Raw genomic sequence first — 18453 nt, 5'->3', positions numbered from 1 at the left:
ATGCTGGGGGAGATACTATGTGTGTGTGTGTGTGTGTATATGTATATATATATGTAGAGAGAGAGAGAAGAGACAAAATCAGACTTTCAAACCTATTAATCTTACCTGGAAAATTATTTTATTAAATTTCTAGTCTAGTTTGCTCCTAAAATTTAAATATTTTAGGTAATTCAGGCTTTGGTTTGACTGTTAAAAATAATACTGTCACTGTTACCATCCATAATCTTCTGGTAGGAACAATGGCATTTTTACTTAGTATGATAACATTACTATAGAATTCATACCTCTTGCTTGTCTAGGGATAAAGCATAAATAGATGTTGAATCTCAAGTGCTTCTTCTCTAGATACCTAGTGTATTTCTAAGTTTGGTTTTTTACTTGCTTTGAAATAGATAATACTCTGAATAAAGTCACCAATCTGAGAAGAAAATTTCATTTAATAAATCCTCCAGAATTATTTGAACACCGTTCCCTTCCTATCATATGAAAGGTATTCACTTATTTATTATTAAAGTTTTAAATTTAAAAACTGCATGGATTCAGAATTATCTAGGAATACTACAGATATACATGTTCAGACATATTCACCTATAAAGGTAGATGACATACTAGATGATTTGTGTAATATTGTAATGTTAAGTAGTTCCCAATCTTCCTGATTAGATTATAAACTTCTGTATTCAAAGAGCATGTCATCTTGCTTTCATGTTCTTGTAAAATCACTAGACTCATTTTTGACTTTTGACTTCTATAACAGTGTACAATAATAGTCATTCCTTTTATTCAGTCAACAAGTGTTTATTGAGCCTCTTTCACTTACTGGGTTTTTTGGTGGTGGTGGTTGTTGTTTTTCTCTCTCTCTCTCTTTCTCTCTGTCTCTCAATACCTTTGGTACTCTTTCACTATCAGACTGACCCTGTTTCTTGCTGTCTTTAAGAGCATTTCCTTAAAGTTTAGACTTTGGTCTTCTGTCTTACTCTTTTCATTCTTCCTTCCTTTACATGTTCTGTGATAGTAAGATCCTCTGTAATTTGTCTCAACCAATCTTACCTTCCTTATTTCCAAATGACACACAGTATGCCCTGTCTCTATATTCTTAGGCTGTTTTATTATCCAGGAATGGCTTTCCTCCTCCCACACATCTCTACCTGATTGCTCATATCTTATCTAACTTTAAAGACCTCACTTAATCTTTCCCCTTGTTATGAACTCAATTTGATCCCTTCCCCCCAACTCTAAAATAAAATTTAGAAATAACTCACTATGTGAATTATCTTAAATTTTTATTTATTTCTCTTGAGGTACTTACCAGTTTATACAAGGTGGCATTTGTATATGAAATCTACTTTTTTTGTATTTTTTAATTGACATTTTATATTTAGTTGTACATATTTTTGGGGTACATGTGATATTTTGCTGCATGTATATGATGTGTAATAATCAAATCAGGGTAATTGGGATATCATCACCTCAAACATTTATATTTTTGTGTTGGAAATATTACAGTTCTTTCTAGTTATTTTGAAACATGTAATAAATTGTTATTAACTATAATTTCCATAATGTACTATCGAATACTTATTCCTTCTATCTGACTGTATTTTTGTACTCATCAACCAACTTCTCTTCATCCTCCCCTACCACTCTTCCTTTTCCAGCCGTTAGTAACCATTATTCTACTCTATCTCCATGAGATCCACTTTTGTAGCTCCCACATGTGAGTGAGAACATGCAGTATATTTGTCTTACTGTGCCTGGCTTATTTCACTTAATGTAATGAACTCCAGGTCCATCCATGTTACTTCAAATGACAGGATTTCATTCTTTTTATGCCCATGTAATAGTCCATTGTATACATATACCACTTCTTTTATTCATTCATCTGTTGATGGACACTTAGGTTGATTCCGTATCTTGGCTATTACATTTTGCTACAACAAATATGGGAGTGCACCTGTCTCTTTGACACAGTGATTTCCTTTCTCTTGGATATCTGCCCAGCAGTGAGATTTCTAGATCATATGGTAGTTCTATTTTTAGTTTTTCAAGGAACCTCCATACTGCTTTTTGGGGTTGTTTTTGAGATGGAGTCTTGCTCTTTCGCCAAGGCTGGAATACAGTGGCGCACTCTTGGCTCACTGCACACTCTGCCTCCCAAGTTCAAGTAATTCTCCTGCCTCAGCCTCCAGAGTAGCTGGGGTTACAGGAGCCTGCCACCACGCCTGGCTGATTTTTTTTTTTTTTTTGTATTACTAGTAGAGATGGGGTTTCACAGTGTTGGCCAGGTTGGTCTCAAACTCCTGACCTTAGGTAATCCACCCTCCTTGGCCTCCCAAAGTGCTGGGATTACAGGTGTGAGCCACTGCTCCCAGCCTCATACTGTTTTTCATAACGGTTGTCCTACTTTACATTCCCATCAACAGTGTACAAGCATTCTCCTTTCTCTACATATCTGCCAGCACTTGATTTTTTGTCTTTTTGATAATAACCATTCTAACTATGGTGAGATGATAACCCATTGTGGTTTTGATTTGCATTTCCCTGATGATTGATGTTGAATTTTTTCATTTAACTGTTGGCCATTTGTATGTCTGCTTTTGTAGAGATGTCTATTCAGGTATTTTGCCCATTTTTAATTTGATTATCTATCTTTTTGCTATTGATTATTTGAGTTCCTTATATATTCTGGTTATTAATCCCTTGTTGGATGGATAACTTGTAAATATTTACTCCCATTCTGTAGGTTGTCACTTCACTTGTTAATTGTTTCCTTTGCTGTGCAGGAGCTTTTTAGCCTGATGTAATCCCATTTGTCTATTATGACTTTGGTTGCCTATGCTTTTGAGGTCTTGCCCAAAAAATATTTGCCCAGATGAAGGTCCTGGAGCATTTCCCCAATGTTTTCTTCTAGTACTTTCATAGTTTCAGGTCTTAAATTTATGTTTTAAATCCATTTTGAATTGATTTTTGTACATGGTGAGAAATGGGGCTCTTTTTTTTTTTTTTTTTTTTTTTTTTTTTTGAGATGGAATCTAGCTATGTCACCCAGGCTGTAGTGCAGTGTTGTGATCTTGGCTTACTACCACATCTGCCTCCCAGGTTCAAGTGATTCTCCAGCCTCAGCCTCCCAGGTAGCTGGAATTACAGGCGCTCACCACCACGCCTGGCTAATTTTTTTGTATTTTTAGTAGAGATGGGGTTTCGCCATGTTGGCCAGGCTGCTTTTAAACTCCTGACCTCAGGTGATCTGCCTGCCTTGGTGTCCCAAAGTGCTGGGATTATAGGCATGAGCCACCACACGCAGCCAAAATGGGGCTGTTTAATTACTCTGCATATAGATAACCAGTTTTCCCAACACTGTTTATTGAGATTGTGACTTTCCCCAATGTATGTTCACTTTGTTAATTGCAAAATTGCAGAATTGGCATCTTTGTCAAAAATAAGTTGGCTGTAAGTGTGTGGATTTATTTCTGAGTTCTCTGTTCTATTCCACTGGTCTGTGTGTCTGTTTTTATGCCAGTACCATACTGTTTTGGATACGATAGCTTTGCAGTATAATTTAAAATCAAATACTGTGATGCTTCCAACTTCATTCTTTTTACTTAGGATTGCTTTAGCTATTCAAGGTCTTTTGTGGTTCCATATAATTTTAGGACTTTTTTTCTGTTTCTTTGAAGAATGTAACTGCTATTTTGACAGATATTTCATTGAATCTGTAGATCACTTCGGGTAGTATAGAAATTTTCACAATATTGATTCTTTCAATTAATGAGCATGGGATGTCTTTCCATTTTTTGTGTCCTCTTCAATTTCTTTCTTCACTATTTCATGGTTTTCATTATAGAGATCTTTTACTTCTTAGGTTTAATTTATTCCTAGGTATTTTTTGATAGCTGTTGTAAATGAGATTGATTTCTTTATTTCTTTTTCAGATTGATCACTGTTAGCATATAGAAACACTACTGATTTTTGTACAGTGATTTTGTGTCCTTCAATTGTACTGATCACTTATCAGTTCTAATGGTTTTTTGTGGAATCTTTAAGTTTTAATATGAGATCATGTCATCTGTAACAAGGATTAATTTGACTTCTTCCTTTCTAGTTTGGATGCCCTTTATTTCTTTCTCTTGCCTAATTGCTCTGGCTTAGACTTCCAGTACTATGTTGCATAAAAGTGGTGAAAGTGGGCATCCTTGTGTTGTTCCAGATTTTAGTGGAAAGGCTTTCAGTTTTTCCCCATTCAATATAATATTAGTTGTGTGTTTGTCATATTTAGACTTTATCTTGTTGGGGTATATTGTGTACCCTGTTTTTTTAGGGCTTTTATCATGAAAGGATGTTGAATTTTATTGAATGCTTTTTAAGCATTTATTGAAATGAACATACGGTTTTTGTTCTTGATTCTGTTACTGCAATATATCACATTTGTTGATTGTATACATTGAGCCTTCCTTGCATCCATGGGATGAATCAACTTGATCATGGCAAATGGTCTTTTCAATGTTTTGTTGAATTCTGTTTGCCACTATTTTGTCAAGGATGCTTGCATCTATCTTCATCAGAGATGTTGGCCTGTAGAGTTTTTTGTTGTTTGTCTCTTTTTCTGGTGTTGGTATCAGGGTAATGCTAGCCTTATAGAATGAATTTGGAAATAGTCCCTCTTCTTCAGTTTTTTGAAATGGTTTGAGCAGAACTGGTATTCTTTAAACTTTCAGTAGAATTTAGCAGTGAAGTCACAAGGTCTTGTACTTTTCTTTGATGGGGGACTTTATTACTGTTTTAATATTGTTACTCATTATTGGTCTATTCAGGTTTTCTTCATTATTCAATCATGGTAGATTATATGTGTTCAGGAACTTACCCATTTCTTCCAGATTTTCTAATTTGTTGGCATGTAGTTTGTAGTAGTCTCTAATGATTTCTTGTATTTCTGTGGTATCTGTTATAATGTTTCCTTTTTCTTTTTCTTTTTTATTTTACATGAATACTGCTTTTATTTATGAATTAAATTTGTTTATTTACTTTGAGACAGGGTCTCGCTGTGTCACCCAGGCTGGAGTGGGCAATGGTGTGATCTCAGCTCACTACAGCCTCGACCTCTCAGGCTCAAGGGATCCTCCCACCTCAGACTCCCAAGGCTGGGACTACAGGCATGTGCCACCACACCCAGCCAATTTTTAAAATTTTTTTGTAGACAGGATCTATGTTGTCCAGGCTGCTAATGTTTCTCTTTTCATCCCTAGTTTTAATTATTTGAGTCTTCTCTTTTTCTTAGTCTAGCTAAGTTTGTTGATTTATCTTTTCAAAAAACAAACTTTTTGTTTTGTTCCTCTTTTGTACTGTTTTAAGTCTCAATTTCACTTATTTCTGCTTTAATCTTCATTATTTCTTTTCTTCTACTAATTTTGGCTTTGATTTGCTCTTGCTTTTCTGTTTCCTTGAGGTACATTATTAGATTGTTTATTTGAAATCTATTTTTTTGATGGAGGCATTTACTGCTATAAACTTTCCTCTTGCTACTGCGTTTGCTGTATCCTGCAGTTTCTGGTACGTTGTGTTTCCATTTTTGTTTTTCTCAAGAACTTTTTAAATTTCCTTGTTAACTTATTCATTGAGCCATTGATCATTCAGGAACATGTTGTTTAATTTCCACGTATTTTTACAGTTTCAGAAGTTCCTCCTGTTACTGATTTCTAGTCTTATTCTGTTGCAGCCAGAAAAGATAGTGATATTATTCGACTTTGTTTGATTAATTTGTTGAGACTTGTTTTCTGGCCTAACATGTGGTCTATTCTGGAGAATGTTTTAGGTACTGACGAGAAAAATGTGCATTCTGCACAAGTTGGATGAAATGGTTTATGGATGTCTGTTAGGGCTAGTTGATTTAGAGTATAATTTAACTCCAGTGTTTCTTTGTTGATTTTCCACCTGGATGATCTGTCCATTGCTAAAAGTGAGATGTTGAAGTCCCCTACTGCTACTGTATTGCAGCTTATCTCTCCCTTTAGCTTTACTAATATTAATATTTGCTTCATATATTTGGGTGTTCTTGGTGTTGAATGTGCATATATTTACTGTTGTCATGTCTTATTGCTCAGTTGACTGAACCCTTTGTATAATGACCTTTGTGTCTTTTTACAATTTTTGACTTAAAGTCTATTTTGTCTGGCCAAGTGCAGTGGTTCATGTCTGTAATCCCAGCACTATGGGAAGCCAAGGTGGGCAGATGGCTTGGCTCAGGAGTTCAAGACCAGCCTGGCCAACATGGCAAAACCCCGTCTCTACTAAAAATACAAAAATTAACTGGGCATGGTGGCACACGCCTGTAATCCCAGCTGCTTGGGAGGCTGACGCACAAGAATCACTTGAGCACAGGAGGTGGAGGTTGCAGTGAGCCGAGATCACACCACTGCACTCCAGCCTGGGCAGCAGAGCCAGACTCTGTCTCAAAAAAAAAAAAAAGAAAAAGTCTATTTTATCTGATATGAATATAGCTCTTCCTACTCCTTTTTGGTTTCCATTTGCATGGAATATCTTTTTCCATCCCCTCACTTTCAGTTATGTGTGTCTTTATAGGTGAAGTGATTTTCCTGTAGGCAACATATAGTTGAATCTTGTTTTTTAATCCATTCAGCAACTGTGTCTTTTAATTAGACAGTTTAATCCATTTACACTCAATGTTATTATTGATACATCAGGATTTACTGCCATTTTTGCTTCTTCTTTTCTAATTCCTCTCTTCCTTTCTTCCTTTTTTACTGTTTTCCTTTGTGGTTAAGTGATTTCTCTGGCAGTATGTTTTAATCTATTGCTTTTTATTTTTAGTGTATCTGTTACAGATTTTTGCCTTGTAGTTACCATGAGGCTTACAAAAAAAATTCTGTAGTTATAACAAGTTATTTAAGATTGATAACAACTTTACTTTGATCACAAAAAGAAGAGAAAAAAAGCAAAGAACCCTATACACATTACCTCCATTTTCTTCCCCACATTTTGAATGTTTGATGTCATAATTTGCATTTTTATATTGCCTATCTCTTGGTAAATTGTAGTTATTATTTTTAATTCTTCTGTCTTTTAGTCTTCTTAGTAAATATATAAGTGGTTTATGCATCATGATTATAATATTAGTGTAACAATCATGTTAACAGTCTTTTTCTTGTGGTTTAAAAAAATCCCTTTAGCGTTTATTGTAGGACAGCTCTGGTGATAAATCCCCAGTTTTTGTTCGTGAAAGTCTATCTCCCTTTCACTTCTAAATAATGGCTTTGCTAGATAGAGTATTCTTAGAAGGCATTTTTTTTTTCCATCCGCACTCTGAACATATCATCCCATTCACTCCTGGCCCATAATGTTTCTGCTGAGAAGTCTGCTGCCAGGTGTATTGAATCTTTCCTAAATGTTATTTGCATCTTTACTCTTGCTGCTTTCAGGATCCTCTCTTTGTCTTTCACCTTTGGGAGTTTGATTATAATATGTCTTGGAGTATCCTTACTTGGACTGACTCTGATTGGTGACCTTTGACTTTCCTGTACCTGGATATTTATATCTTTCTCCAGGTTTGGGAAGTTTTCTGTTATTATTTCTTCAAATAAACTTTCTACCCCTGTCTTTCTCAGTTCCCCACCTAACTCCAATACCCCAATATCTGCTTTTTTATGTTGGCCCACAGATCCATAAGCTTTCTTCATTTCTTTTTTTTTTTCTTTTTTCTCCTCTGTGTATTTTCAAATAGTCTGTTTTCAAGCTCACTGATTGTTCTGTTTAACCAGTTCTGCTGCTGTTGCTCTCTATTGCATCTTTCATTTCATTCATCATATTTTCAGCTCCCGAGTTTCTGTTTGATCGTTTTTATTATTTCAATCTCTGCATTAAATTTCTTTGATATATTCCTCAATTGAGTCTCTGTGATTTCCTGAAGTTCATTTACCTTCCTTAAAACAGCTATTTAACATTTTTTCAGAGATCTCACATCTCCATCACTTTGGGGTAAGTGGCACCTTATTTTATCCATTTGATGAGGTGATATTTCTCTGAATGTTCTTGATGCTTGTAGAAGTGTGACAGTGTCTACATATCAAGGGGTTACATTTTTATTTTAGTTTTCACCGTCTGGCTTTGTTTATGTCTGGCGTTCTTCAGAGGGTCTTGCAGGGATTCTAAACAGACTGACTGTGGTGTTTCCTGAGCCTGTGTCCACTGCAGTTGTCTCAGCACTGGAGGATGCTCTAAGCCTAGGCTTGCTCCATGTCTTGTGAGGGCTCAGAAGTTGATGCCAATTTCTAGCCCAGATGGATCTGGGGAAGACACAAGAAAGGTACTGGGGCTGTGTGGGAATGCTGGCCAGGGACCTGAGTCCAGAAAACTGTCCCAGTGGCCTAGATGGGTGTGCCTCCCAGCAGGTATTTACACAGGAGTAGGTGGAGCTTAAGAGGCAAAGGCAGTATGACTTCAATGACATGTAAGACCTGGCCTCTGCCTATTTTTGTGATTCCCCTATCACTATCACTCTCCTCTTCCTTTTCTAGCCACATTGACTTTTTGTGCCCCAACTTCTCACCACAAAAGATATACTAAGTTTATTCCAGCCATATAGCTTTTGTATTGTATATATTGTTCCCTCTGTCTAAATTACATTTTATACAGGTACCTATGTGACAGCTTCTTTGCATTCAGGCCTCAGTCGCTTTTTCAGAGTTGCTCTTCTTCACTACCCAAATAAGACTGTCCCCCATTCTGATTACTACATCTGTCACCCTCTTTTGTTATCTTCACAGCATTTATCGGTAGCCAAAATTATTTCTTCATTTATTTTCATACTGATTTTCTGCTTCTCCCTGCTAAAGTATAAACCAGGAAAGGAGCTCTCTTATGTGTCTTATTCATTTCTCAGTCCTTTTCTAAAATAATGCCTGGCATATTTTAGTGAAGTGAAGATAAGGGTAGTCTCCCCTTATCTGCGGTTTCCTTTCCACAGTTTCAGTTACTGCAGTCAACCTCAGTCTGAAAATAGGTGAGTTCAGTACAATAAACTATTTTGAGAGAGACGAGCACATTCACATATCTTTTATTACAGCATTTGTTATAATTATTCCATTTTATTATTATTTTGTTAATTTCTTACTATGCCTGATTTATAAATTAAATTTTATTGTAGGTGTGTACGGATAAGAAAAAAAAATAGTACATATAGGGTCTGGTACTATCCATAGTTTCAGGCATCCCCCTAGGGTTTTGGAACAGATACCCTGTGAATAAGGAGGGGACGACTGTAGTAGATGTTCAGTAAATATTTGTTGAATAAATACATCTATGCTTGCATGTAGTCTTTGCCAGAGCAGCTTTACCCTAGTAACCAAATAAGCCTTCACAACTGGGTCATATCAAGGGCAAATTGAACCAATAAACATGCCCAAGTTCACATAGTTGAACCAGGATTCAAACTCAAGTCTGACCACAGGTCTCTGCTGGTAACCACCATGGATTGACTCCATTTACATCACCCTGTGTTTACGTATAATCTTTTAGGTATGTATTTTTATATAGGTTTTAATTTACATGGATATGTTTGTTTGCTTATTAATAACATTATTTCACATAAATTCTTATTGGAGTTTGCCATAATACTCTCCAAAAGAATAAATCATTTTATAATGCTATCATTAATATAAAAGTATACCTGCTTCCTCTGCTCCATCAATATTTGGGTCTAAATTTTATTTATTTTGGTTTTTTCATTGATATACCTTAAAAGTTTTAATTTAGATTTATCTAATTGATATGCATTTATAATTCATGTAGATAATTATTCACATTTCTATATGTATAAACTATTTCTCAATGATTTATGGAGTGGAATCTGGGAATTTATTCTTTATATCTTTGGCATGTGTGATTTCTGTTTATATTAAAATGTTATCTTTTTTAAGAATGATAGCCTTCATAAGTTTTATGTGTACCTAGTTATGAATAGATATTTAACCTTATTAAATTCTTGTTAATTACTTTATATTGCTACAGTTTTCCTTTTCTATTTATTATACAAATATAGTAAATTGACTAGATTTTTGTTACATTCCTTGAATTTTGAGGGTACAGCCCCCTTTTCTTATTTTTTTAATTTTTGTATTTTTATTATATTATTTAAAATGTTATTAAACTTACACTTGAGGTAAAATTAACCAACTTTTTTTGACTTTTTAGTATCCTTGTCAGGTTTCAGGATATAAATGTATTTATTTCAAATAAATTGTACACTACATAGTACAAAGTAGTAATAACTCAAGGTCTAGAGTTATATTGCTGGATTTAAATCAGAGATCTGCCATTTATCAGCTCGATGACTTTAACCTCTCTGTCTACCTTTAAACTGAAGATAAAGTATAGTAATCATGTCCATAGTAGTGTTGCAAGGATGAAATGATAATGTATGGAAAGTCATAGTATATTACTTGGCACTAAAAATATAAATGTTGGCTTGCTATCATCCTCATCATTGTATTTTGACATAGTTTATAGAATAGGCTTGTTCTTACAAAACTTGAAAAAAATCCTTTCATTACCCATTTAGCAGAATGTTGTTATTTGGTAAGCTTTTATGGTTTTCTTTTGTTTTTCACTGTTACTTGTCTGTTAACTAGTTTTATTTCCACCAGACTTGCTGTTTTATGGTTTTATGGGCAGTTAGCCATATTATCCTTACTAAAAATGTATTTTTTTCTGATTATTAAAACTTGGCAATGTGAAAGAATATGATTTTTTAAATATTCTAAACAGCAGTAGTGTCACCACTGACACTTAACTATATTTGGAACTCAGTGTAAATGTAAATATAACTTTATACCCTCCTTTTCCCCTTATACTAGTGAAGAATTTTCTCATGCTATTAACAATTCTTTTTAAGGCTGCATAACATTTCATCATATACCAAAATTAATTCTTATCCTACTGATAGGCCTTTAAGTGGTTTTCAAAAAGAATGTCAGCCTCCATAATGTTAATTTTCTTCAAAATCAGCTTTGTTTTGCTTTTTATTTTTAGTAAGACTTAGAGGTTTTAGTAATTACATCTAGAACTGTCTATCCCAGCCTCAGTTTACAGAGCACTCATGTATCTTTTATGTTATGATTTCCATTACTTTTTTTTTCTTTATAGGGGCATGTTCTCACTGTGTCACCCAGGCTGGAGTGTAGTGGTGCAATTATATCTTACTGTAACCTCAAACTCCTGGACTTATATAATTCTCCTACCTCAGCCTCCCAAGTAGCTAGGACTGCAAGCATTCACTACTACATTCAGCTTTTTTTTTTTTTTTTTTTTTTTTTTTTTTTGGAGAGAACAGGTCTTGCTGTGTTGCTCAGGCTGGCCTTGGATGATCCTCTCATCTTGGCCTTCCAAAGTACTGGGATTACAGGCATGAGCCATGGTACTCAGCCCATTATTTTTTTTTTAATTCTTGGAAAAGTTTTTATTTTTAATGTTTGTGGGTGCTTATTAGGTATATATGTATGGGGTATATAAGATATTTTTGGGCTGGGAGCCGTGGCTCACGCCTGTAATCCCAGCACTTCAGGAGGCTGAGGCAGGTGGATCACGAGGTCAGGAGATCGAGACCATCCTGGCTAACACGGTGAAACCCGGTCTCTACTAAAACTACTAAAAATTAGCCAGGTGTGGTGGCGGGCGCCTGTAGTCCCAGCTACTCAGGAGGCTGAGGCAGGAGTGTGAACCCAGGAGGCGGAGCTTGCAGTGAGCCAAGATCATGCCACTGCACCTCCAGCCTGGGGAACAGAGTGAGACTCCGCCTCAAAAAAAAAAAAAAAAAAAAGATATTTTTGATGCAGGCGTGGGAAGCATAATAATTACATTATGGAAAATGGAATATCCATCCCCTCAAGCATTTATCCTTTGTGTTTCAAACAATTAGATTATACCCTTTTAGTTATTTTAGAATACACAATTAAATTATTATCCATAGTCACCCTGTTGTGCTATCAAATACTAGGTCTTATTCATTCTTTCTAACTACTTTTTGTACCCATTAACCATTCCCACTTCTCCCCAGCCCCTTCCACCACCCTTCCCAGCCTCTGGTAACCATCCTTCTACTCTCTTATCTCCATGAGTTCAATTGTTCTCATTTTTAGCTCCCACAAATAAGTGAGAACATGCGATGTTTGTCTTTCTGTGCCTGGCATATTTTATTTAATGTGATGATCTCCAGTTCCATGTTGTTGCAAATTACAGGATCTCATTCTTTCTTATGGCTGAATAGTACTTCAGTGTGTATAAGTACCACATTTCTTTATCCATTCATGGGTTGATGGACACTTAGGTTGCTTGCAAATCTTGGCTGTTTGGACAGTGCTGGCTGCAACAGACACGGGAGTGCAGATATCTCTTTTATATACTGATTTCCTGGGTATATACACAGCAGTGGGGATTGCTGGATTGTATGGTAGCTCAGTTTTTAGCTTTTTGAGGAGCCTCCAAACCGTTCTCCATAGTGGTTGTACTAATTTACATTTCCACCAACAGTGTCCAAGGGTTCCCTTTTCCTCACAACCTTGCCAGTATTTGTTATTGCCTGTTTTTTGAATGAAAGCCCATTTCACTAGGATGAGATACTTCATTGTAGTTTTGATTTGTATGTCTCTGATAATAAATGATGTTAAGCACTTTTTCTTTTTTTTTTTTTTTGAGACAGAGTCTCACTCCATCACCACAGGCTAGAGTGCAGTGGCATGATCTCAGCTCCCTGCAACCTCAACCTCCTGGGCTCAATCAGTCCTCCCACTTCAGCCTCCCAAGTAGCTAGGACCACAGGCATGCACCACCTCACCTGGCTAATTTTTGTACTTTTTGTAGAGATAGAGTTTCACCATGTCACTCAGGCTGGTCTCAAACTCCTGAGCTCAAGCAATCTGCCCACCTCGGCCTTCCAAAATGCTGGGATTACAAGTGTGAGCCATGAGTACTTTTTTGTATTCTTGTTTGCCATTCTTTTGAGAAATTCTTTTGTCTTCTTTTGAGAAACATCTTTTCAAAGCTTCTGACCATTTTTATTTTATTTTCCTTTTTTTGAGACAGGGACTCACTCTGTTGACTAGGCTGGATTGCAGTGGTGCAATCACAGCTCACTGCAGCCTCAACCTCCTGGGCCCAGGTGATCCTCCTGCTTTCTGAGTAGCTGGCACACACACCACCATGCCCAACTAATTTTTTATATTTTGTAGAGATGGAGTCTCGCTATGTTACCCAGGCTAGCCATGAACTCTCGGTCTTAAGCTATCCTTCTGACTCAACCTCCCAAAGCATTGGGATTACAGGCATGAGCCACCATGCTCAGCTGCCCATTTTTAAATTAGATTATTAAATTTTTTTTTCCTATAGAGTTGTTTGAGTTCCTCATATATTCTGGTTATTAGTCCCTTGTCAGATGAGTAGTTTGCAAATATTTTCTTCCATTCTGTGAGTTGTCTGTTCACTTTCTTAACTGTTTCCTTTGCTGCACAGAAGCTTTTTAACTTGATATGATCCGATCCATCCATTTTTGCTTTGGTTGCTTGTGCTTGTGGAGTACTACTGAAGAAACTTTTGCCCAGACCAATGTCTTGGAGAGTTTCCCCAATGCTTTCTTGTAGTAATTTCATAATTTGAGATCTTAGATGTCAGTCTTTAATTCATTTTGATTTAATTTTTGCATGTGGCAAGAGAAAAGGGTCTAGTTTCATTCTTCTGCATATGTATATCCAGTTTTCCGAGCACCATTTATTGAAGAAACTACCTTTTCCTCAGTGTATGTTCTTGGCACCTTCATCAAAAATGAGTTCACTATAGGTGTGTGGATTGGTTTCTGGGTTTTCTATTCTGTTCTACTGGTTTATGTGGCTTGTTTTATGTCAGTAGTATGCTGTTTAGGTTACTAACACTCTGTAGTATAATTTGAAGTCAAGTAATGTGATTGCTCAAGTTTTGTTCTTTTTGCTCAGGATGTCTGGCTATTCTGGGTCTTTTGTGGTTCCATATAAATTTTAGCTTTTTTTTTTTTTTTTTTCTGTGAAGAATGTCATTGGCATTTTAATAGGGATTGCATTGAATCTGTAGATTGCTTTGGGTAGTGTGGACATTTTAACAATATTGATTCTTCCAATCCATGAACATGAAATATCTTTCCATTTATTTGGTGTCCTTTTCAGTTTCTTTAATCAGTTTTTTATAGTTTTCATTGTAGAGATCTTTCACTTCTTTGAGTTAATGTCTAGATATTTACTTTTATTTGTGGCTATTATAAATGAGATTACTGGTTTGATTTCTTTTTCACACTGTTCACTGTTGGCATGTAGAAATGCTACTGATTTGTGAATGTTGATTTTTGTATCCTGCTATTTTTTAATTTGTATTCGTTAAGCAACTGAAACAGTGCTGTGATTTGATTCTTTTTCAATATAGCACTCTCACTTGCTTTTTAAATACTAGTTATTGTAAATTTGAATAGTTTATTTCTACTCTTTCATTTTTTTATTTTATCACATATTTAAGGTTGCTACTTTCTTCCATGTCAATGTCCTTGTAGAGACATTTAATTCATTTTTTTTAAACTAATACAGGCATTTAGAGCAGTATGTTTTCTCAAGCACTGCCTTGGCAGCTCTCCATAATCTTGTAATGTTGTAGCAACAGTCATTATTTAACAAAAATAAAGAAAATTTCTGTTTAGATTTCAACCCTGTCTCAAACATTGCATATTTACACATCAGTGTAAGTTGGAGATTATCTCTAGTTATAGGTCTTCCTTCAACCCATCTTGGAAAAAAAAAGCCTAAAATTCACACATATGTTCTCCTTTTTGTGTTTGTTTCTTTGTTTGTTTGTTTTGAGATAGGGTCTTGCCCTGTCACCTAGGCTGGAGTGCAGTGGCCCAGTCTCAGCTCACTGCAACCTCCACCTCCTGGGTTCAAGGGATTCTCATGCCTTATCCCCCTGAGTAGCTGGGATTACAGGCATGAGCCACCACGCCCAGGCTAATTTTTTGTATTTTTAGTGCAGATGGGGTTTCATCATGTTGGCCAGGCTTGTCTCAAATTCCTGGCTTCATGTGATCCGCCTGCCTCAGCCTCCTAAAGTGCTGCGATTACAGGCGTGAGGCACTGCACCCAGCCATGTTCTCTTTAGGTTCCTTATCTTCCACATGAAATTATAAATTTTACCCTTTGCTTGATTGTCCATGCATGGAATCTGACCTACTAAATAATATAGAATTTCTGTATTCCAGGTTCTTGTTAGAGAAAATAAACTCTCAACTGTTAAATTCAGAAGTTTAGTTGCCAGAAAGATTACCTGAAGGATGTGCAGTCCATTTACCCACCTATTCCATTTTACACTCAGCCCAGTCCAGGTCACTGAAGTTTTGTACCAAGACTGCATTGTATCCTGGGTAGAGTCGTCTTTTCTGACCTCCACTCTGATACCATACTTTGGCCTACATCAACATATTTGTAAAATTTGTTGTAAGGAAAATTTATTTTAAAGCCATAATTGTGTAATGTTGTTGAGGATATTGTCTATATAGTGTCTCCAGAGAAGATATTTTGCTCAGATTCAGTACCTAAAAACTAGTATTGGTTAAATCCTTCTTTCCTCTGGCTGCTATGTTCAGAGGCAAATATGTGGCTCACCTCTGTCAACCATAGATGATCTTATGATATCTATTTTTGGTACTGGCTCTACCTCTAGTTTCATCTCACTTTCTTACCCACCATTCCCTCACACATATACACATACATTTCCATATTTATTTTTATTTTCTGTATATCTCTGTAATTGCTTCAAATTCTCTTGTGCAGTGAGAGTGGTATAAATAAAAAATAGAACCAGATATACTTTATATTTCTTTTGTCAGGTATATCAATTTGAAATTAATATGGAAAGGCCTTAGAGAGTGTGTATTAAGTGATTAAAAGATGGAAATTGGCCGAGCGCGGTGGCTTACGCCTGTAATCCCAGCACCTTAGGCAGCCGAGGCGGGTGGATCACTTGAGGTCAGGAGTTCAAGACCAGCCTAGCAACATGGTGAAACCCCATCTCTACTAAAAATACAAAAAGTTAGCCGGGCATGGTGGCGGGCGCCTGTAGTCCCAGCTGCCCGGGAGGCTGAGGCAGGACAATGGCGTGAACCCGGGAGGTGGAGCCTGCAGTGAGCCAAGATCGCGCCACTGCACTCCAGCCTGGGCAACAGAGCGAGACTCTGTCTCAAACAAACAAACAAACAAACAAACAAACAAAAAGATGGAAATTTAGGATCAGAGAGATAAGGATGTAAATCCCAGCTCTACTGTTTATTGGCTGTGTGACCTTAGTCAAATTGCAGCATCTTTAAGCTTCACTTTCTTGATCTGCAAAATGGAGATAATGATAGTGCTCTCATGGGTTGCTATGAGGATAAGAGCTGTCCATACCTTATATAGTTGTTGTAAGGATTAAATTAAAAAATACAGCCGGGCGCAGTGGCTCACACTTGTAATCCCAGCACTTTTGGAGGCCGAGGTGGGCAGATCACGAGGTCAGGAGTTCAAGACCAACCTGACCAACGTGGTGAAACCCAGTCTCTACTAAAAATACAAAAAATTAGCCAGGTGTGGTGGTGCACGCCTGTAATCCCAGCTACTCGGGAGGCTGAGGCAGGAGAATCGCCTGAATCTGGGAGACGGAGGTTGCAGTGGGCCGAGATTACACCACTGCACTCCAGCCTGGGCGACAGAGGGAAACTCCATCTCAAAAAAAAAAAAAAAGTGCTTGGTATAATGCCTACCACTAAAATATTGCTTATAAATGTTATTTATTATGGTATTAATGTAATTAGGGGATGGTAACCTAACTTCAGAGAGTTCCTGAACACTTGAAAATGTTGGCAAAATTTGACTAGAGAGGGGTCCTGTATAATGATCAAATCTCAAAAGGAACAGTCACTGAAAAAAAAAATAAGAATTACTGAAGAACAGGATTCCCCTTTTGAATATTTTAACTTTGCTTAACTCTATATGATTTATATTCTAATCTACTTTTTGGTAAGAGTTGACATGTCTGATAGATTACATTTTATCTACTATTTAAGTAGTTTTTCTTAGAAATTTTTGGAACAAATATGAAATGACCTTTTTGGTGGGCATTTTTGTTCTGAAATCTTATACTACAATCTCAGTTTTCTTTTGTTTGCATTGACATGGTAGACTGAATACTGTCTTTTAATTTTTTGTCTGTTGCTAACATTTTAAGTGTGCCTAACTAACTTAGGCAAAGTTTTATGGAGTTTAATTATTAATGAGCACCCCTTTCTATAGGGTAACTCAAATAGTTTCCATTTATTACCATGATTATCAGTATTTGTCTTTCTCATTAAGTTTTTTTTATTGCTGTTTGCTTTGCCTTCATTTGTAGAATTTCTGGGGCACTTTTACTTTTTATCAGAATTATAACTTTTTATCAGAATTATAAATCAATGAAGTAAATAAATATACTTTTTATCAGAATTATAACTTTTTATCAGAATTATAAATCAATGAAGTAAATAAAAATACTTTTTATCAGAATTATAACTTTTAACATTAAAATACATGCTAATAGAATTAATTTACTATAACATTATTTTTCATTTCAGAAAAAATAAGAACAGTTATAAGAATATAGAAGACATGTTACTTTTAAAGGACAAAATAACTCATCAGCATAAAAAGGTTCAAATCGGCTAGATGCTTGGTCCCTGAGATAGCAAGTTGGGATTCTTTGTATGAAAAACCAATCAAAGAATGGGTAGGAATGAAAGTTAAGCTTTTAGGCTTATGTATCTGGCCAGGGACATGTACAATTTTATATCTGGAAAAGGGTGTAAAAGGAATCATTGGTACTCAAGATCGGCTTGTCTGCCAGCCCAATCAGCCATTTGCAAATAATACATTTTCTCACTCCCTCTTGTATTTCTAACAGTTTTAATTATTATATAAACTTTTCTATTCTATATTCACTCAATGCTTGATGCTTACTATTTAACATATTGGGATGGGAGACAGCATCAAGCTTTTTCAGAGACACAGTAACATTCAATCAAATAATATTTCTTATCTTTCATACAAGGCAACTAACTCTGTACAGCTAATGCAATGGTTTATGGTAACTTAGACCATAAAGAAACAGGCTAAAATATTATTAATATCTCTCTTCCAGCACCTTGAAATAGCACTTAACTAGAATTTGGAGAGGGTGATGGTAGAAAAATACAGACTGCATTATCCCCTGTAATAGATGTGATTGCTACCTTCCTAATATTTTAATTTTAATATCCTAATATTATAATTTCTCCCTTGAGTTACTGGGATTTACTTTATCCCTCTTAAGCTGTGAAGCTTCTTTAACTTGCTGCCCTAGCTACTGCAGTTGTTGTACTCCCAGTCTTACTTC

The 18453-nt window shown here is 36.0% G+C and overlaps 1 protein-coding gene across 3 annotated transcripts in view; it reads left to right on the top strand.

Moving 5' to 3' along the window:
* The window catches only part of LOC105481817 (G protein-coupled receptor 137C), an 85908-nt gene that overhangs the window by 48783 nt on the left and 18672 nt on the right, over positions 1-18453 (top strand). The window lies entirely within an intron of this gene.

Source organism: Macaca nemestrina, chromosome 7 (assembly GCF_043159975.1).
Source record: "Macaca nemestrina isolate mMacNem1 chromosome 7, mMacNem.hap1, whole genome shotgun sequence".
NCBI classification, from domain to species: Eukaryota; Metazoa; Chordata; class Mammalia; order Primates; family Cercopithecidae; genus Macaca; species Macaca nemestrina.
The sequence above is the reverse complement of the archived record's forward strand: the minus strand, read 5'-3'. Positions and strand labels throughout refer to the sequence as shown.